Raw genomic sequence first — 21,430 nt, 5'->3', positions numbered from 1 at the left:
CACAATTCCACACAGACCAATGGAACAAAACTAGAAAGCCTAGAAATAGATCTTTTTCCAGTCATTTGATTTTCAACAACGGTAACAAACCAATCAATGGGGAAAAGAAAAGTCTTTTCAACAAACAGTGCTGGAAAAACTGGACATCCATACGGAAAACAAATGAACAAATGAACCCTGAACCATACTTCACACCATGATCCATACTTCACACACACATAATTTCAAACAGATCATAGACCTAACTGTATAAGCTACAACTACAAAAGTTTTAACAGAAAAAGTAATAAATTATACTACATCAAAACTAAAAACTTCCACTCATCAAATGATATGATTAAGAAAGTTATGTATGCCAAAGACTGGGAGAAAGTATTTGTAAAAGCTGTGTCTGACAAAGACTTGTACCTAGAATATATAAAGAACTACTACAACTCAATTACAGAATAAACAATTCAATAAAAAAAAATGGGCAAAAAACATGAATGGACACTTCATGAAGAAAGACATGTGAATGGTTAATAAATACATGAAAAGATGCTCAACATCATTTGTAATTAGGATAATAAAGATTAAAACCAAGGCGCTGCTGGTTGGCTCAGTCAGTAGAGCATGTAACTCTTGATTTCAGGGCTGTAAGTTTGAGCCCCAATGTTGGGTGTAGAGATTACTTAAAAATAAAATCTTAAAAAAATAAAAAAGATTAAAATCATGACAGACCACTTCATACCCACAATAATGGGTAAGATTAAGAAGACTATCAACACCAAACATTGGATATGAATCAACTGAGAAACTCACATAAATTGTTGGTGGAAATGTAAAAAGTGTTAAACATACACCCATACACTAGCCTTTGATGCAGGAATTTCACATCTAGTTATTTCTACAAGAAAAATAAAAACATATACAGACAGAAACCTTTGCAAGAATGTTCATAGCAGCCTTCTTCATGATACTCCAAAGCTGAAAACCCACAAGTTCACCACTAAGAAAATGTATAAACAAATTGCAGTTTATTGATAATATACAATCCTACTTAGCAATAGGGGCACCTGGGTGGATCAGTCTGTTAGGCATCTGCCTTTGGCTCAAGTCATGATCTCAGAGTCCTGGGATTGAGCCTCGCATTGAGGTCGCTGCTCAGAGGGAGTCTGCTTCTCCCTCTCTCTCTGCCCCCTACCCCCCACTACCCCATGCTCACACTCTCTCCCAAATAAATAAATAAAATGTTAAAAAAAATACTACTTAGCAATAAAAAGGTAAGAAGTGCTATAAGATGCAACAAAACAAATGAACCTCACAGATATCATGCTGAGTAAAAGAAACTACATACCACTCATATTTACATTATCCCATTCATATGACGTTCTGAGGCTGGCAAAATGAATCCACCATGAAAAATAACACAACAGTGCTTGTCTCTCAGTCAGGGAAATGAATGAAAAAGGATATGAGGTAAGTTTCTGAAATATCCTAATTTGCTAAGTCAGTAAATGATATAGAGAAGAAATCTCAATTTCCAACAAAGATACAGAGCTATACAACATTACTCCTTGCTCTTAATTTTGTTGTTTTCAAGGAAACAACACCATAGGTCCACTGTGTAGTCCAGATCTGATGCTGACTCCTTTAGTTTACACACAGCCCTGGCTTTGCCTGACCTTATCAAAACACCAGTTCATTTAAATTTCACCTAAATGCCACCTTTCTCCAAAATCCTTTAAGAAACTGTTTTACCCTTTGTTTGGTGAGAAGCCTGGTGGCTCCTCTGGTCTGCAATCTTTCTCAATGCAATGAGTTATAAACTCAACTTTATCACATTACATATTTATTTCTGGTGGTTTTAGGCTGAATTCTAGGTCACAAAACAACTGCTGAATATTATTCAGGAGTTCTGTATATTATTCTTGTAACTTTTTTCTAAGTTTAAAATTATATCAAAATTAAAAGCTATCCCCAAATTGGATGTTCTAAAGACAGCATATAATTCATACTTTTGACCAGTTGACATTATCCTTCTTCTTAATCCCCAGACCTGAAATAAAATTTTCTAAATCCTGATTGATGTTTGTTTTATTTCAGTCTTCACAATGAAACTTTAGCAAAAAAAAAAAAGGGGGGGTGGGGGGCACCTGTGTGGCTCAGGTGATGATCCCAGAGTCCTGGGATTTAGGGTTGGGCTCTCTGCTCAGCAGGGAGCCTACCTCTCCCTCTGCCCCTGCCCCCCCCATGCACACTCTCTCTATTTCAAATAAATAAATAAAATCTTTAAAAAAAAAAAAAAGACTATTCACGTATTTTTAATTGATTTTATCATTTGTTTTCCTTCCAGTGTATGAACTTTGTAACTTCCTAAGTGGAAGGAGGAAAAGAAATATATTTACATATATTATGTAAATATATGTCTCAATAATAGCCCAAGTCTTAACAGACTTGGTCTTCTAAATAATAGCAAACTAGTCTCTCCTTCCTTTAGACACCATGAACAATTTAATGAAGAAGTCCAAGAAGCCACTGTCAAGAAGTATTCTGAGTCTCTTCCACTGCTTACCTCCACTTGGTCAGTCAGTGATACTCCTCCCTTCAAAAGGTGAAGCCTGATTTCCCTCTCTCCTTGATTGTGGCCATGCCTAGTAATTTGCTTCTACCAAAAAGGCTGGCAGAAATCACAATGTATGGCTAGGTCATAAAAGTCACTGTGACTTCCACCTTGCTCTCTATCATAGAGGAAGCTAGCTGTCAGGTCATAAAGACTTTGAAGATGCTCCTTGGAAAGGCCCACTTAGCAAGAGCGAGCCATTTTAGAAATAAATCCTCCAACCCCAATTAAGCCTTCATATGATTGAAGACTAGCTAACAACCTGAGAGCAACTTCATGGGAGACCCTAAGTCAGAACCACACAGCTAAGCTGCTCCCAAATTTCTGACCCACAGAAACTGTCAGATAATGTTTGTTGTTCTAAGTCACAAAGTTTTGGGCTGATTTGTTACACAGCAACAGAACTCTAATACAATAAAGTAAACCAAATTCTCTCTTGTTATAGCTGGATAGCTATTCTAAGTTTTTTGGTGAGATTTTTAGGATTTTCAATATATAAGATTGTGTCATCTGCAAATAGACAATTTTACTTTCTCCTTTCTGATTTGGATGCCTTGTATTTCTTTTTCTTGCCTGACTGCTCAGGCTAGGAATTCCAGCCATGTTACATAGCAATGGTGATAGTGGGCACCCGTTTTATTCCTGATCTTACAGAAAAAGCTTTCAACCTTTCATCACTGAGCATGTTAGCTGTGGACTTGTTATGTTTGACCTTTAATATGTTGAGATATGTTCCTTCTGTACCCAATTTGTTGAGAATTTTTATCATGAAAGGATGTTGAATTTTCTTAAATGCTTTATCTGGATCTATTGAAATGACGATTTTATGTTTATTTCTCATTCTATTAATTCGATGTGTCACATTTACTGATTTGCATAGATTGAACCATCCTTGCATCTGGAATGAATTCCACTTGATCATGGTGTACGATCCTTCTTAAAAAAATTTAAGTATAGTTGACATACAATATTAATTTCACATGTAAAACACAGTGATTCAACATTTACAAACATTACAAAATGCTCATCACAATAAGTCGTTACTACCTCTCACCATACAAAGTTATTACGATATTACTGTCTATATTTCCTATACTGTACTTTTCATCCCCCACGAATTATTTACTTTATAATTATAAGTTTATACCTCTTATTCCTCTTCACCTATTTTACCCATTCCCTCCCATATCCCTCTGCTCTGGCAACCATCAGTTTGCTCTCTGTATTTGTTCCTTATATTTATGAATCTGTTTCTGGTTTTTTGGTTTTTATTTATTCGTTTTGTTTTTTAGATTCCACATATAAGTGAAGTCAAATGGTATTTGTCTTTCTCTAACTTATTTCACTTAGCATAATGCCCTCTAGATCCATCCATGTTGTCACAAATGGCAAGATTTCATTTTCTTGGATTGCTTCCACATCTTTTAAATAATGCAATAAACATAGGGATGCAGGTATCTTTTGGAGTTTTCACTTTCTTCAGGTAAATATCCAGATGTGGAACTACTAGATCATGTGGTATTATGACCATTTAATGTGTTGTTAAATTTGGTTTGATAGAACATCTTGTTGAGAATTTTTTCATCTATACTCATCAGAGAGATATTGACCTGTAATTTTTCTTGTAGTGTCCTTAACTGGCTTTGGTATCAGGGTAATGCTGGCCTCATAAAATGAGCTTGAGAGTTGAATATATAGTTTAGAAAAGACATACAACAAGGCCAACAAACAAATGAAAAAAGGAAAGCTGGAAAAAAACACAAAAATGTGGAGTGTCCCTCCACATATGAATTGCAAGGAACCCTGGATAGTCAAAACCAAAAAATAAAAAGTGAATGATTTATACTTCCCAACTTGGACACTCACCACAAAGCTACAGTAATTGAAACAGGTTAGTACTGGCATGAACATGAACATACAGATCAACTGAAGAGAAGAGTATAGAAATAAAGCCATACTTCTATGATCAATTTTTGACAAGGGCGCCATGACTATTCAACAGGGAAAGAACAGTCTGTTCAACAAATGGTGCTGGGACAAATGGGTAGCCACATGCAAAGCAATGAAGTTGGATCCCTATCTTGCACTACATATAAAACTCAAAACAGACTGAAGACTTAATATGTAAGAGCAAAAACTATAAAAAACTTAGAGGAAAACATAGGGTTATGTAAATCTTCGTGACCTTAGATTTGGCAATGGTTTCTTATATATGGCAACAAAACCATAAACAAACAAACAAAAAAAACAAAACAAAAACAAAAAAAATAATAATTTGTACTACACAATCAAGAGAGTAAAAAGACAATCCACAAAATGGGAGAAAATATTTGGAAATCATATACCTGATAAAAAGCAAGTATCCAGAAATATATAAGGAACTTTTAGAACTCAACAACAAAATGACAACGGAATTTAAAAACAGGCAATAACAGACATTCTCCAAAGAAAATATTAATACAATCAACAAGCACCTAAAGAGATGTTCAATATCATTAGTCATTAGGACTATGAAAATTAAAACAAGATACCACTTGATGCCCACTCAAGTGATTATAATTTAAAAAGCAACAATATAGAGGGGTGCCTGGGTGGCTCAGTCAGTCAAGTGTCTGCTTTCGGTTCAGGTCATGATTCCAGGGTCCTTGGATCTAGCCCTGTGTCAGGCTCCTCACTCAGCGGGTAACCTGCTTCTCCCTCTCCCTCTGCCTGTCACTCCCGCTGCTTGTGCTATCTGTCAAATACATAAATAAAATCTTTAAAAAAAATTTTTTTTAAAAAGCAAGAATAGAGAGAAATTGGAAATTTCTCATACATTGCTAATGGGAATGTAAAATGGGAAACTTACTACAGAAAATAGTCTGGCAGTTGCTCAACGTATCACACATAGAACTACCATATCACCCAGTAATTTCACTAGGTACTTATCGAAAAGAACTGAAAGCAGATTTTCAAACAAAAACTTGTACACAAATGTTCATAACAGTACTATTCACAATAGCTAAAAAATGGAAATGACTCATTTGTCCATTAAACTGATGGTATACTAAATGTGGTATATCCATAGAATGTAGTATTATTCAGGTATAAAAAAGAATGAAGCACTGATATATGTTACAACATGGATGAATCTTAGAAATAAGCTAAGTGAAAGAGGTCAGACATAAAAGTTCACATATTATATAATCCCATTTATATGAAATAACCAGAACAGGTAAATCCATAGAGACAGAAAGCAAATTTGTGGTTTCCAGGAACAGGGGGAATAGAATATATGGAATGATTGCCTAATGGGTATGAGTTTTCCTTTAGGGATGATCAAAATGTCTAAAACCAGATCGAAGTGATGGTGATAGTTGTACAACACTGTGAATGTACTAAATGTCACTGAATGGTTACAACAGTTAATTTTATGAGTGAATTTTACTTCAATGAAGTTAAATGTACACCTATCATATGATGCAGCCAAGTAATAAAGACACGTGCCTTGTACACAATGTCGATAGTGGCTAAAAAATGTCCTACTTTTATAGACAAAATCCATAAGCAACCTAATTGCCTATCAATAGACAATGGATAAGATAAACTGAGGTATATTCATATAATGGAATACATTTATTAAAACTAAACTGTACCCATAAATGGGTGAATTTTATTCTATAAAATTCTATTACCAGAAAGATACATAAAGTTAATACCTTCATTAAAAATAAAGATATTTGCTTAAATTAAAAAGAAAAGCAGCATGCGAGCAGGTTGCAGGTCCCCATTCTATCTTAACAGTAAGAGTGAAAAGACTGAAAAATCAACGTTTTTGGATCAGTAAGAGGGAGGGACATCAGAGAAACCACTGCCCCCAAGAATGGAGGCAGGTGTGTACCAGGAGTCACAACTTACTTTAGCAGAGACTTACGAGCTGGAACCACTGTGGGATCCAGAGCTGGGGTAGGAAAAACTGAACTGTAATTGACTAATGGCTGGAGACTCAGTGTGGACAATTTGGGAGTTAAAAACTTCAGGAGGACCCAGTTATGGGGACTCCACACAATATTGTTGAGATTTATCATTAGGAACTCAACCAGGATCTCAACCAGGATCCCACAGTACATATCAGAGAAAAATCTTGTCATTCTGGCAGGAAGAGGGGGAAAGATACCACTCTGAAATATGTCAAAGCATTCTGTTTTTCTTAATAAGGCCTGCCCTCAGGAGAAACTAGTTAACCAGAGACTAACCTGCTAGGGTATTATCATAGCCTAACTGACCTGGGGGAAGGGAAGTAACTGACTCCAAGCTACTCTAGCCATCCTATCTCATATGAGGGGGTATGTGGAAGAAACTGAGAAATACTTGTAAATTCACAGACATAAGCTCATGAAAAGACTAAGACCTAATCATAGAACTCTTCCCCTTCACCCACACCTTACCACCACATTACTAACAGCCTATTTACAGCAATTCCTTTTACCCAATAAGGCTACCAAGAAAAAATTACAAATCATCGTGGCAAAAGGCACAATTTGAAAAGATAGAGCAAGTATCCAAACCAGACACGGCAGGAATGTTGGAATTATCAGACACGGCAGGAATGTTGGAATTATCAGACTGGGAAATTGAAATAACTATGATTAATATGATAAGGGCTCTAACAGATAAAGTACACAGTATACAAGAACAGATGGCAATGTAAGAAGAAAATGGAAATCCTAAGCAAGCACCAAAAGAAATGCTAGAGATCAAAAACATTGTAATAGAAATGAAGAATGTCTTTGATGGGATTCCAGGTAAACTGCACATGGCTGAGGAAAGAATCTTCGAGCTTGAAGAGATCTCAACAGATACTTTTAAAACTGAACAAAGAGAACACACACTGAAAAAAGAAAAACAAAACAAAACAAAACAGAACAAAATATCCAAGGACCTTGGGACAACTACAGAAGGTGTAAAATAAACGTTTTGGGAATACTAGAAGAGAGGAAAGAATAGAAGAAATATCTGAAACAATTTAATGACAGGTGCCTGGCTCGCTCAAATGGTAGAGCATATTTGGGGTCATGAGTTCAAGTCCCACACTGGGTGTAAAGCTTACTTAAGTGAAAAAAAAAAAAAAAAAGCTAAAAAAAAATTTAATGACAAGTCACTGTCAAACATCACACCACAGATCCACTAAGTTCAGAGAACACCAAGGAGAATAAATGTCAAAAAACTATACCTTGGTATATCATTTCAAACTACAGAAAATCAAAAAATAAAGGAAAAAAAAAACCCTGAAAGAGGGGAAAAAACACTTTACCTATAGAGGAACAAAGGAAGGAATTACATCTGATGTCTCCTCAGAAACCATGCAGGCAAGAAGTGTTGAGGAAAAAAAAAATCCAATCTAGAATTCTGTATCTTGCAAAATTAACCTTCGAAAGTGAAAAAGAAAGGGCACCGGGGTGGCTCAGTTAGTTAAGCATCTGACTTGATTTCGGCTCAGGTCATGATCTCAGGGTTGTGAGATGGAGCCCTGTATCAGGTTCTAAGCTGAACGTGGAGCCTGCTTGGGATTTTCTCTCTTCCTCTCCCTTTGCATACGTGCACACTCTCTTACCAAAAAAAAAAAAAAAAAAAGTAAAGATCTTCTCAAACAAAAATTGAGAGAATTTGTTGCCAGTAGAGCTGCCTTTATAATAAGGTTAAAAACGTTAAAAGAAGTTCTTGAAAGAGAAAGAAGACAATATTCAGAAATTCCGATCTACATAAAGAAAGGAAGACCATCGAATAAGGAATAAGTGAATGTAAAATAAAAACTTTTATTTTTCTTATTCCAATTGATCTAACAAACAGTTTGTTCAAAATAACAATACCAACAACATAATTATTGTACGAGCTGTAAATGTATACTGCAAATTTTAGGACAACCACTAAAAAAAGTTAGAAAGGAAATATAGCTGATACCCTAAGAAAGGAAAAAATAAAGTCATATAAAATGCTTATTTAAAACCACAAAAGGCAGAAAAAGAATGGAGACAAACAGGAACAAAAAACAAGGGCAACAAATAGAAAAACAGTAACAAATAATGGTAGACATTAATCCAACTACATTAAATGCAAAAATTTTTTAAGTTACTAAATCTTCTGATGCCTAGTTTCTTCATCTTAATATGGGGATAATAATAAAATGGCTATAAGGATTAAGTGAGAAAATATGTATAAAGCATCTGGAGTTCTGTGAATGTTAGTAAATATTACTCGTAATTTTTTACCACTTGAAATGTCTTCTGAACCTACAATTTCTATACAAATTTTTCCGTATTTGTGAAATTTACAAACCATATGGTATCACTAAAATCTACTAACCTATTCAGAAATACATTCTATCGCTTCAGAAAAAAAGTAAAGTTTAAAAAAAAACCTAACTTCCTCATCATTTAACAACACACAATGTGTTAAATTGTTAAAATAACAAGCACTCACTGAACATATACAGTTTCAGTGTACAAGGACACTCACTGTTCTGTATGTACTAAGAATTGCAGATATAAAGACAACGAGAACAAGAGCTCTTAGTCTACTGCTCTGTTTACAACTAAACTGCACTGAGGAAGAACTCCGCCTGGGGAAGTCTAGGAAAGTACTGGAAACCCACTGGGTAAAATCTTAAAGGGACCTAAAAAAGTTGATGGCTAAGTATATATAAAAATGAGAGAGAACAGATTTGGACAATGGTAGTAGTACGGATAGAATATCACAGGTTGGAAAAGAGTGGTGGAATATTATGAAGTTGATGCTTGCAGATGGAGGTTGGAACCAGATTGACAAGGGCTTTGTAAAAAATGAAAAAAGTTGAGAAATCTGAAGTATATTTGGTAGACAAAGAGGAGTCATCAGAGATTTTTAAGAGGCAATATTTGAAAGGATAGACTTCAGAGAGAAGCAGGAAGCATTATTTAAAATAATAATAATAATGACATTAAAGAAAAAAGTCATAAACTTCCTAATTAAATCTAGTTTCTGAACCTGGTTCAAACATTTTGGTAGTTGTGTGAGAACTGAACCCTCTTAACCTCTGTTTTCTTATCTGAAAATAGTAAATATTGCAGTGTTATATGTGAAGATTGAGATAATGTATGTAACGTGGTTTGTACAATGAATGCTTAGTAACTTAATATAATTTACTATGTGCCACACAACATCATTTATCATTTACTATGTGCCACACAATAATCTAAGATTTTTATATGTGTTATATAATTTGACTCTCACAATAATCCCACAAGGTAGGTATTGTTATTATCCCATTAACACAGCCAGGGATTTGAAGCACAGAAAGGTAAAGCAGCTTGCTTGGGTCATGCAACTACCAACTGGTAGAGATGGAATTCCAACCGAGGCAACCTGACTCCAGTTCCACGCGTTTAACTGTATATTATAATGCCTCTCTAGGAAAGATCAAGTCAGTGCTCTTAAAACTCTTGTCAGGGGTCACCTGGGTAGAGCAGTTGGTTGGGATGCCCACCCTTGGTTTCTGCTCAGGTGGTGATCTCATGGGTTGGGAGATCAAGCCCATGACGGGGTATGCACTAGGCATGCAGTCTGCTTGGGACTTTCTCTTTCTCTCAAATAAATAAATCTTTAATTTTGAAGTGCAGGAATCAGCACTTAACAAACTCTTCAAGGTAATGGGTACACAATAAAATTTGAAATCCACTAATGATTTAGTTAGAGCAAAAATAAACGAAAACAAGTCCAGATAAGGACAAGAAATATATTAAAATGTAGAGACTGATTTTTTTTTTTAATTACTATTTGCGGGTAGCTCACATAAAATGAGCAGAACAGCTGTCTGCAATTCTTAGGAAAGTACAGGTAATGTCTTTGCTACAATCTCACACAAATGTTTAAATCTCAACAATCATAAATACCGAATATTTAAATTTATTTTTCCTGGCTAATAATGAAACAAAAGTTCTCTCTCACTAGCAGGAATAGGAGAGTAAGAGCTGCCAGTAATAGATGAAGGAATGTCTACTTTTTAAAAGATATTTATACATTTTTATGGTATGATACCCAGGTGTTAAAATCTTAAAAGGAACATAAAATATCGGTTTCTATAAAACAACACAATATTAGTCCAACAGTGTTCAATAAGGCAAGATATAAAATTTCTATACATTTAAACTCATTTATATTTTAGATGCAGGGTACACATTTAAACTATTCCACAGGAAGGCAGACTTTGCTATGGGGTTAAACAGCGTTTGATATTTGAGGTAGTTCATCGCTAAAAATAAAACAAACAACAAAAAACAAAACAAAACAAAGAAAACCCAATCCTGGAAACATTAGTAGAGTGCTTCCATAATGACTCCACAATAACCCAGTCGGCCAATGAATTAAGGAGGTGAAAAGGCAGATCTGTGGAACTAGCTAAACCTTATCCGTGTTGTTAGCAAACTAAGACCTTTATGAATTACCGCTGTTACTATGGTTAGTTTAAATGAGCAAGAGTCTCGGATTTTTGCGGTACAAGAAAAACGTCAATTGTGAAAGAAAAATATCCGGGTTTTAAATACAAAGGATACTCAGATTTCAGTTTAAATCCCCACCAGGCATTTCAAAGACTGTCATTTCCCTGCGGTTCAGAGTAATAAAGACTACTCTGAGTATCCCTCTCAGGAGGAACTCGGAGCTACGTACAGCATCTCCTCATTTCTAAATCTGCCCCCAACCTTCCATCTTTAATAAAGGAAGATTCTTTTACCTGTGGTAACGCTTTCGCAATTAGATCTAACTACTGTTACCGCTTCAGCATTCGAGTCCAATTGGTGGAAATACTAAACTGTGTTTACCAGAAAGTCAAACAAGGCTTAATCTCGGGGGCGAGGGGGCCTCGGAATCCTCAGTACTCAGAGTTGGCTTGTGTGCGCCGGCCCGGGACACGCTTCCTAGAGCCCCGACTTCCCAAAGTCTTCAAGCCCAACCCCATCACCCAACACCCCCAAAGGCACTCCGAGGCCTCCGCCACACTGTCCCGCCTCTCGACCCCTGCCCCAACCAACGGTCCAAATTCTCTCCCTGGAATACTCAGTTTCTTCCCGTTCTCCATTCACTCACCAAGGTGCGCTGGGCAGAAGTTCCAGAACGGTCGTATCACTTTTCCCTTCTTTCGCGGAGCCGCAAAGCAGACCGCGAGCAGCCCCATCCAACGGCCCACAAGATTCAAATTCGTCCACTTCCGCCTGCAATCCGGAAGGTGCGCTGAGCTCCGCCCCCTGTGGGGCGGGGCCCACGGCAACGCGGGATGTGGGGGAAGGACGAAGCACGCCCGGCTCCTTTCTGGAGTGCGAGCTCCGCTGTGCTGCGAGATCTTCGGTGTCTTTTGCCTGTGTTCTTACTTCACAGGTTACAGAAAAGTCCAGGTGCAGAGTTGGTGTTTCTGCCCGGTGACTCTTGAGAGGATCCTCTTGTTTCTGAAATGGACAGAGATGCGCTGAAGTTTCATTCCTTAAAGGGCTGGAGAGAATAAAAGCACTAATGGGGCCCTGACGTTTTTGCTCCTCCTACCGTGTAAACAGCTATAGCGAAGAGGAAAAAATAAACCCTAAACAAACCTGCTTTCCCTGGGCCGCCTTAGTTCCGGCACAGTCAGAACATTTAACTCCTCTCTCACCCTCCGCCCCCCCCCTCCCCCGTTTGCGGAAGACAAAAAGCCAAGAGAACCAATCACGCTTACTTGAACCACAAATCGAAAATAAGTGGTGGTCGAACTAGTTGCTAGTCCCGAATAAAATACGTGAGGTTAAGTGTTAGAAAGCGACAAATCTTTTTTGCCACCTATGATAACAGACTATTTTACATGATTATTACGTAGTTGTCCTGTGAGAGTCTCAGGACAACAGTGTCATTTTCCTTTACCAAGGACTGCTTCTGAAGGGGTACATCTGGGAGCTATAAGAAAGGAAAAGAAAGACCGAACAAGTTTTTTAGCCCCAACCCCTCCAGAAGGAAACTAAACAACTCTGATTTTGACGTTGCTACCAGATCATTCTCGCATCTAATAGTATTGATTTACCTAAACAGATCATTTCAAACCAAGCCATGACAGAACACCTTCAACTTCTGTCAAGACTGCAATTTGAAAGATTAGATTTCTATGAATTTATTTTACAGATAATCTGACAGAAGGGAGTGTGAAGCTATTAACTGGCGTACTGTTTTTAGCAGTGGAAAATAGGAAATAACCTGTGTCTATCAATAAGGAAATGATTAAATAAGTTATGATACTTTAGGATCTGATACACTGACATGAGGCACTAAGAATAAAGAAGTAGATCAGTAGGTACTCAAATGAAATAATGGGGAAAAAAATCAACTTTAGAAAAACTATATATTATCCTTTTAAAGTATGTGTATGTGCATGGCATACAAAGTTTCCAGATGGATAGTAAACTGTAAAAATTATCTCTGGTAGTCAGATTGGTGAACGGAGATGTGAAGAGATTTTATCTCTTGCTTTATAACCAACTGAATTTTTAAAATAAGAACACGTTTTACTCTTGCAATTTTAATTGTTTTTTAAAAGAAAATTATTAGAAATTGTATACTCTAGGGGCGCCTGGGTGGCACAGCAGTTAAGCGTCTGCCTTCGGCTCAGGGCGTGATCCCGGCGTTATGGGATCGAGCCCCACATCAGGCTCCTCCGCTGTGATCCTGCTTCTTCCTCTCCCACTCCCCCTGCTTGTGTTCCCTCTCTCCCTAGCTGTCTCTCTCTCTCTGTCAAATAAATAAATAAAATCTTAAAAAAAAAAAAAAGAAATTGTATACTCTAGATACAGAATCAGGTTTAATAAATGTATTAAAGTATAATGTTTGAATAGTCTGTGTCCATTCATTCATACATTCATTCAACAATTTTGTAATGGTTTGACCACATATTTTGTCATTCATAATATGTTGTATTACTTAATGTCACCACATTTCTAATGTGGCCCTATTAAATATATTGCCCCTTCAAGTTCTTTTTTTTTTTTTTTTAAGATTTTATTCATTTATTTGAGAGAGAGACAGAGAGAGAAAGCATGAGCAGGGGGAGTTGCAGAGGGAGAAACAAGCTCCCCATTGAGCAAGGAGCCCAATGCGTGGCTCAATCCCAGTACCCCGAGATCAGGACCCAAGCGGAAGGCAGAAGCTCAACCATTTGAGCCACCCAGGTGCCCTCCTTCAAGTTCTTTGAAGGCAGAAATGATGTCATATATTTTCTTGTCTCCCATAATTCTTGGCAACTTCCCACCATTAAATTTCATCCTTCACATGGATTATATTCTCAAATTAATCTGCAAGCAAAAGTTAAAAACTCAAATTGCCCTTGAAAAGTCCCCAAGACAATTCTAAAATATTTTAAAAATACGATTTTTTATACAACTCTATAGGCAGAAGTTTTGTTGTCTTTTAATGTTTTATTCAAATATTTGTTCTCTGAGTTTTCCCCACTCAGTTCTTCCTTTTGGACTCGCAATAAATTCTTCAATTTCTCCCACCAAGATGTCGACAAAGTTATCATCACTAGCAGCCCTGCCATCAATCAGACCAATGATATTAATTTCTCATCTGCAATGGAAGGTGCCTTAAAGTCACTGACATATTCTTTACCATAGGACCAGCCAGGGGAAATTGTCTAGGGCTGGTGTTATTGAATGAACAATAAATTGTCTAGGGCTGGTGTTATTGAGTGGACTATCAAGTTATTTGCACTTTTAAACTCTTATTAACCCCCCCAAAGACTGAATATAGATGAATTTGAATACAATCAGTATTCAAGTAATGTTACAGCATTTCATTAACAAAGAAGATCTGCAATAAATACCTACTGACTAAATCAAGGAGCCTTACTTAGACTTAAGGACATTTTATTTTATTTTTAAATCGATTTTTTAGAAGATTTTATTTATTTGTTTGTTAGAGAACAAACATGCATAAGCAGGGGGAGCAGCAGTCAGAGGGAGAAAGAAGCAGGCTCCCCACTGACCAAGGAGCCTGATGCAGGACTCAATCCCAAGCCCCTAGGATCACAACCCAAGCTGAAGGCAGACGCTTAACCAACTGCACCATCCAGGCATCTCAGACTTAAGAACATTTTAAAGAAAATATTCATTACAGGATATATTTAAATCTAACAACTTTGGCTATCAAACTGGGCATTCGGATAGCTAATAAATGTTTTAAATCAAGTAAAATACATCGATATGGGTAATCCACTTACTAAAAGCTGCACAAACTGGAGGAAAAAATTACAGAAGAGTCTTATTTAGTTTCTGATAACACCTTAGTAATCTGAATTAGCTAAGAACTGAATACATAGAAAATTTGAATCATAGCTAATATAACCTTCTCTCTTCCCTGTTTTCCTCCTCCCGTTCACTCCATATGCTGCAAAAAACAAGATGAAAACATTTCTGGGACCAATGGTCATCAGTTTACACACAAGAGCCAACACAAAGTACTTTGGCAGAAGAGCTCCTAGAACTTAACTTTGAAAGTTCTTATCACAAGCAACATGACTGACCAGAACAATAAAATGCCTAGAAATAATTTTTTTTAAAGTGTAGGATATGTAAAAAATTGTTACTGAAGAATATAAATGATTTCAATGTTTGCAAATGGAAGATGAATGTTTAAGAATGGTTTAGAAAAAGATTAGCAGAGGCTGGTAGTAGGCAATGTGTCTTACTATATAGTAAAACTTAACATAAAACTCCTATGATCAAGGAGTAGCAGTGAAAAAAAATATTAGCATAAATAAGATTAATACATAGAGAATCCAGGAAAATTCAACTATTCATAGAATATTAATATATTATAAAGGGGGCATTTCAATTTAGTGGGCAAGGAATAGTTTCATTCATAAATTCACAAGAGATGGCAATAACTGGCTATCTATCTGGAAGATAAAAAGTTAGGCCTCTACCTTGCACCATATGGCAGATAAATTCTACAAGAATTATAGATTGAAATATAAAAAATATAACAAAAATGTATTGGGAGAAAAATTAGAGGAATAACTGTGACTTGAGGTTTAAAGAGATTTCTTAAGGAAGGAAGGAAACTTAGAAGCCATAAAATAAAAGATGAATGTGCCATGTCAAAATATGACACTTAGGCATAAAAATTATTTCGAGCTGAAGGCAGGTGAGAAGCAGACACAGGAAGAACTCTTCCTTCCTCCATCTAACAAAAGCAGGGCATAAATTTCCCTTTGTGAAGATGTTCCTCTCTGTCATACCCAAAGGAGGAGAACATCCCTTAGCCCTGGAGATGGAAATGGCAGTGATGAGTCTGCAAAAAAAAGTCTTAATAAATAACCTTTATCTACCAGTAGTTTCCCCCATATATTTACCTTCATACAATTTACCACTCCTAGAAGCCCGAATTTCTCTTCCTTTGTCTAGTCATTTCACAATTTATCATCCTTTGTTAAGATAGTATAGAAGCTCTCAAGCCTAACCACTTCTTTGAGTTTTTACATTTTTCTGTGGCTCCCTGTGCATGTAAAATTAAAAAGAAAATTTTAGGGACGCCTGGGTGGTTCAGTCGGTGAAGCGGCTGTCTTCAGCTCAGGTCGTGATCCCTGGGTCCTGGGACTGAGCCTCAGTTCGGGCTCCTTGCTCATCAGGGAGCCTGGTTCTCCCTCTACCTGTTCTATCTGCTGCTCCCCCCTTATTGTGCTCTCTCTCTCTCTCTGACAAATAAATAAATAAAATCTTTAAAAAAAGAACAAAAGAAAGAAAGAAAGAGGAAAGGAAAAAGAAAAAAAAGAAAGAAAAAAAATGTTATGCCTTTCTTCCTGTTAGTCTGTGTTTGCCAGTTTAGTTTGCAGGACTCCAAGTTCTACCAAGAGGGTAGAGGAAAATCTTTCCTCTCCTGCAAATACACATGGGTATGTTAAAGTTTATAGTATTTAGTTGGCAAGATTCACCATAAAACCTCAAAAGATAAGTGAAAGAGTTGTGATAATATGTATAATATATATGATACAAGGTTAACAACTCTGATGTAAACAATTTTTATAATTTGATTTTTTAAAAAAAGTAATAAAAATGGGCAAAAGAAGTGACCAAGTAAAGAGAAAATGAGAAAGGACAATAAACAAGAAAATACTCAGACTTACTACTACACAACCAAAAACTAATTTTCCTTTCTTGGATTGGCAAAAATTGAAAAAAGTCATAACATCCAATACTGGGAGGGTATGGTGGTAAAATGTACATTCTTATCTACTGGGTGCATGTCTACACCTCTTTTGAAAAATAACTCTTTGACCAAATTTTCTCAACTTTGGAATTCTCCTATAGAAATAAACATGATAGTGTGTTTTGAAGCACTCCTAATTAGAAACAACCATCCATCAGGAGGGAGGTGATTGACAGTTAGGTACATCTATATATCAAAAGACTTTACAAAGCTGTATTGCTTTATCTTCTAAACTATTGCCTCCAAAGTTAGGGCTATTAAACCCCAAAGATATATAAGAAAATGATGAATGGCATTATTTAATTAGAAAAATAATAATATTCTGCTCTACAGTACCACTGATAAACCTGGCCCTGCAAAATGGCATTCACTCTTACATTAGCACTCACCAAGAATTGACACACATTGCTGGTCTAAATTGTCCTTTACAGCAACTCATTCCTCCCCTGAGTTAGCCATATTGAACTTCTGGTAATTCTTTCTGCCTTTCACAGGAGTCAGATTTTCTTTCTTTCTTTCTTTCTTTCTTTCTTTCTTTCTTTCTTTCTTTCTTTCTTTCTTTCTTTCTCTCTCTCTCTCTCTTTCTTTCTTTCTTTTGTCTTTCTTTTTAAGATTTTATTTATCTGAAAGAGACAGAGTGAGTGAGCGAGTAAGAGAGCAAAAGCAGGGGTAGTAAGAGGGGCAGAGGGAGAGGGAGAAGCAGGTTCCTCGCTGAGCAGGGAGCCCAATGTGGACTTGCTCCCTTGACCCTGGGATCATAACCTGAGCTGTAGGCAGACGCTTAACTGACTTAGCCACCCAGATGCCCCAGATTTTCTTGATCCTCGTCTCCTACCCACACTTAAAACAGACTCTTGACCCAGACTTTTGGCAGATCCTGGTCTCACCTTCTTATTCCCTGATAGGTTCCTGAATTCTGTTCACCTTGAGGATAAATTTCTAGCTTTCTGCCCTTAAATCATTTCTTACCAATCCCTATCAATATCGTGTCTGGTACCCAAGGTTACCTCACCTGTCTCTCCAGACTAGTGACCATTCCTGAGATCTTGGGATGAAACTTTTTATTATATCAAGTTTCTTGGTACTCAAAACCCTAGCAAAGTCATACAATGAGAAGCGTACTTCTAGAAGGGACCATTCAAAGAGTCTAATCAGGGGTGCCTGGGTGCCTCGGTCAGTTAAACTTCTGCCTTTGGCTCAGGTCAGGATCTCAGGATCATGCTATTGAGCCCCTCATTGGGCTCTCTGCCTGACAGGGAGTCTGCTTCTCCCTCTCCCTCTACCCTACCTGGCTAGTGCTTTCTCTCTTTCTCCTCTTTCTCAAATAAGTAAATAAAATCTTAAAAAAAAAAAGGAGTCTAATCAGAGGTCTACTCAGATTCTTATATTAGGATGCCTAGCCTAGAAACGGCATAGGTGTGTTTGGGTTAGGATGGGGAGGAAGGAAGGGAGAGGGCTGGGGTGGTTGGTAGCTGAGGAAGTAAGCAAACATGTAAAAATGGTGTTACTTTTATGTTTTCCAGTCTTTATTTCACACTTCTTTCTTCAACACCTTTTATTATGTCATTATAAACTTAACTCTAACGTCAACATACTGCTTTACCAAAAAGTACGTCTTTTGGAGATTATGCTAGGGGAGCAACAAACTTGAATAGGTCCCATTTAGTCTCACAGCAAATTCTTTAGACCAGCACTGCCCAATACAAATGTTAGCCACAAATAAAGTTTTCAGTTTTCTAGTAACCACATGAAAACAGACAAACAAAAGGAACAGATGAAATTAACTGAAATAATGTATTTTATTTAACCCACCATATTTAAAATATTTAAATTTTAATATGTAATCAATACAATCAAGTATTCATGGGATATTTTACGTTCTTTTTTTGTGCTAAGTCTTCAAAATTGGTAGACAATTGACCTTTGAGCAATATGGGTTTGAACTGTGCAGGTCCATTTGTATGTGGAATTTTTTTCAATAAATACAGTAACAGTACTCTAAATGTCTTTTCTCTTCCATATGACTTTCTTAACATTTTCTTTTCTCTAGTTTACTTTATTGTAAGAATATTGTATATAATACATACAAAATACAAAATACGTGTTAATTGACTGTTTATGTTATCAGTAAGGCATCTGGTCAATAGTAGGTTATTAGTAGTTAAGTATTTGGTGAGTCAAAAGTTGTACATTGATTTTTGACTGCATGGGGAGCTTGGTGTCCCAACCCCCAGATGTTCAAAGGTCAAGTCTGTATTTTACACTTACATCACATCTCAATTGTACTAGCCCTATTTGAAGTGTTCATAGCCACATGTGACTAGTGGCTTCAATATTGGCCAGCACAGTTTAAAATATGTCACAATTAGTCCCTCCAAAGAATACAGGGTACCAAGAGACTCTATTCCCAAAATTCTATTTCTCTAACTTCTAACAAACATTTGAAAGCATGAAACAGAAGTATATTTTCCCCAAATAACTTGGTGTCTTAACTATTCCTTCTCTACTCATGATCTTGTTACTTCTTCCATATATACCTCAGATTTGTTGTTTTGACTTTCTTCTTTAATGACCCTCTCTGTGCTCATTTTTCTTTTCCATTTCATAAGCTTTCTTCTACAATTCTCAGTAATATTCAAATACTTTGGAATATACTTATTTGCAAAATAAACTAGCCCATTTAATCGATCACTTCTTGTGCACAAGTCATAATGAGACTACTGTACAAAATAAGTATATGACCATTATTAGCGTCTGACTCTATGATCAATAAGCATTTATTAAGCATCTACTATGCTATCAGCAGTACTAATAAATTTCTGAATGGAGTTTTCACTGTGTACGCTAAAATAGTCCTTACATTAGTTTGCCTGACCAGTCTACTTACATCAATTTTTAAACTTGAATCAGCATACATTTTAGGAGAAGTAGGCTGTTTGCTACCAAACAGAATTCTTTTCCTTAGTGTTTCAGTCGCATAAATGTTTTGATCTAAATTTTTAATCTAACTGTGGTTTGCTGTCTTTTAAGTCAAACACACCACCTCCTGGCAGCAGGAAGCACCACCCAAAACAGCAATTTCAGGTTTCTTGTTTCAGGGTTGTTTGGATAATAAGTAGGTTTATTAACAACAGTGATTTGGAATGATACCATTCCTGCTGGGTAACTGCGTGATTTTAGCAAGAAGGGCTCAAAGTTTGCTTGTAGCCAATAGTAGATGTAGTGTTCTAATATAGGTCAAAGTTATGATCTGTTTTGTTAACATTCTTCCTCTCCAGGTTGGTGTTTCAAATGGTTGTCTGGATTGCTTTTCTTAATTGCTATCTTTGGCCTGAAGTGTGTATGTAAAAAACAAAGCCCTTTTCCAGTTAAGAGTAACTCCACATGCAGGCACACACATTGGTAATGCCACCCAGAATAAATCAAGTAATGAACAACATGTTTGAACTGAATCTTAAAAATTCTTGGATACAATTGCTGGCAATCAAAACTCTTTTCAGTTTACTTTGTGTACTTTGATTTTTTTAATCCCTCCCAGAATACTCGAGGGAAATGACTTCTCAAGTGAGTTGATAAAGTGATTCAGTTAAAATGAGCCCAATTCTCACCTACGTGTTTTGATGGGGGTGGAAGAAAATTTCAAATTCTCACTAAGGTCCAGGGCACTGAATTACCATTTAGGAAGCAAGCTCTTGATTAAAGCCTAGACCTTGATGGCTGTTCTTTAGGGGAAATTCTTCAAGGAGACAGTGTTAAGAACCTGGCCTTTTGACCTAAACAGCCAGGGATTGAAAAATACTAGCACTATTCCTTACAAGTTAAGTATGAAGGACCCAATCCTCTAAGCGTCACTACTGGTTTATAAAATGTAAATTGTAGTATCTATCTCACAGGTTTGTTGTAAACTTTGAAAGAGAAGACATTTTACAGGTAGTTAGTTATGAGTAGGCAAAATGGGCATAATGTATAGTCAACATCCTCTTCCTTCCCTCAGTGGCATGAAGCATGCCACGTCCAGTTCCTTTAGAGTTGCCCAGACTCTCCTCCCAAGTGGCTCTTCACCTTGTTCCTCTCCTCTTCCCTCAGAGCCAATGATAAATTCCTCAGTAACTTGCTCTCTACTTTCCACCTAGGCAGCTAATCTGAAAAATTTATACTTGTTAATGTAAAGAGCCAATGAATTAATTTTTTCTAAAGATTTTATTTGTTTGAGAGAGAGTGAGCAAGAGAGCAAGCACAAGAAAGAGAGCACAAAGGGAGAGGGGAAAAGCAGACCCCCCCCCCCACAGGGCTCAAACCCAGGACCCTGAGATCATGACATGAGCTGAAGGTAGATGCTTACCCGACAGAGCCACCCAGGCAACCCCCCCCCCATGGATTAGTTTTAATAAACTCTACCTGTAGCTCAAAAGGACAGTGAGAAATTTGTGGATAGGCAGATATGATGTTTGGTATCTAACTCTCCCTCTTTTTTTCAATAATTTGGGCTTACAACTCTGGTATCTCAGAAGCAGTTCACATCCTTTTTTGGCATTTGTACAGTAATAGATATTAAATCTTCAGTATGTGGGCAGTGATTATAATGGGCAATCAGGT

General features: G+C 36.8%; 1 protein-coding gene across 2 annotated transcripts in view; it reads right to left on the bottom strand.

Moving 5' to 3' along the window:
- The window catches only part of G2E3 (G2/M-phase specific E3 ubiquitin protein ligase), a 56,169-nt gene extending 44,323 nt beyond the window's left edge, over nt 1-11,846 (bottom strand). For both annotated transcript variants that reach the window (XM_045802628.2, XM_045802630.2), the window contains exon 1: nt 11,702-11,846. The gene's annotated coding sequence lies outside the window, so the exon portion shown is untranslated. The remainder of the gene's footprint in view (nt 1-11,701) is intronic.
- Nucleotides 11,847-21,430: the final 9,584 nt, after the last annotated feature.

The sequence above is a fragment of the Ursus americanus genome, chromosome 35, assembly GCF_024610735.1.
Source record: "Ursus americanus isolate L20-20 chromosome 35, mUrsAme1.1.p, whole genome shotgun sequence".
NCBI lineage: Eukaryota > Metazoa > Chordata > Mammalia > Carnivora > Ursidae > Ursus > Ursus americanus.
The sequence above is the reverse complement of the archived record's forward strand: the minus strand, read 5'-3'. Positions and strand labels throughout refer to the sequence as shown.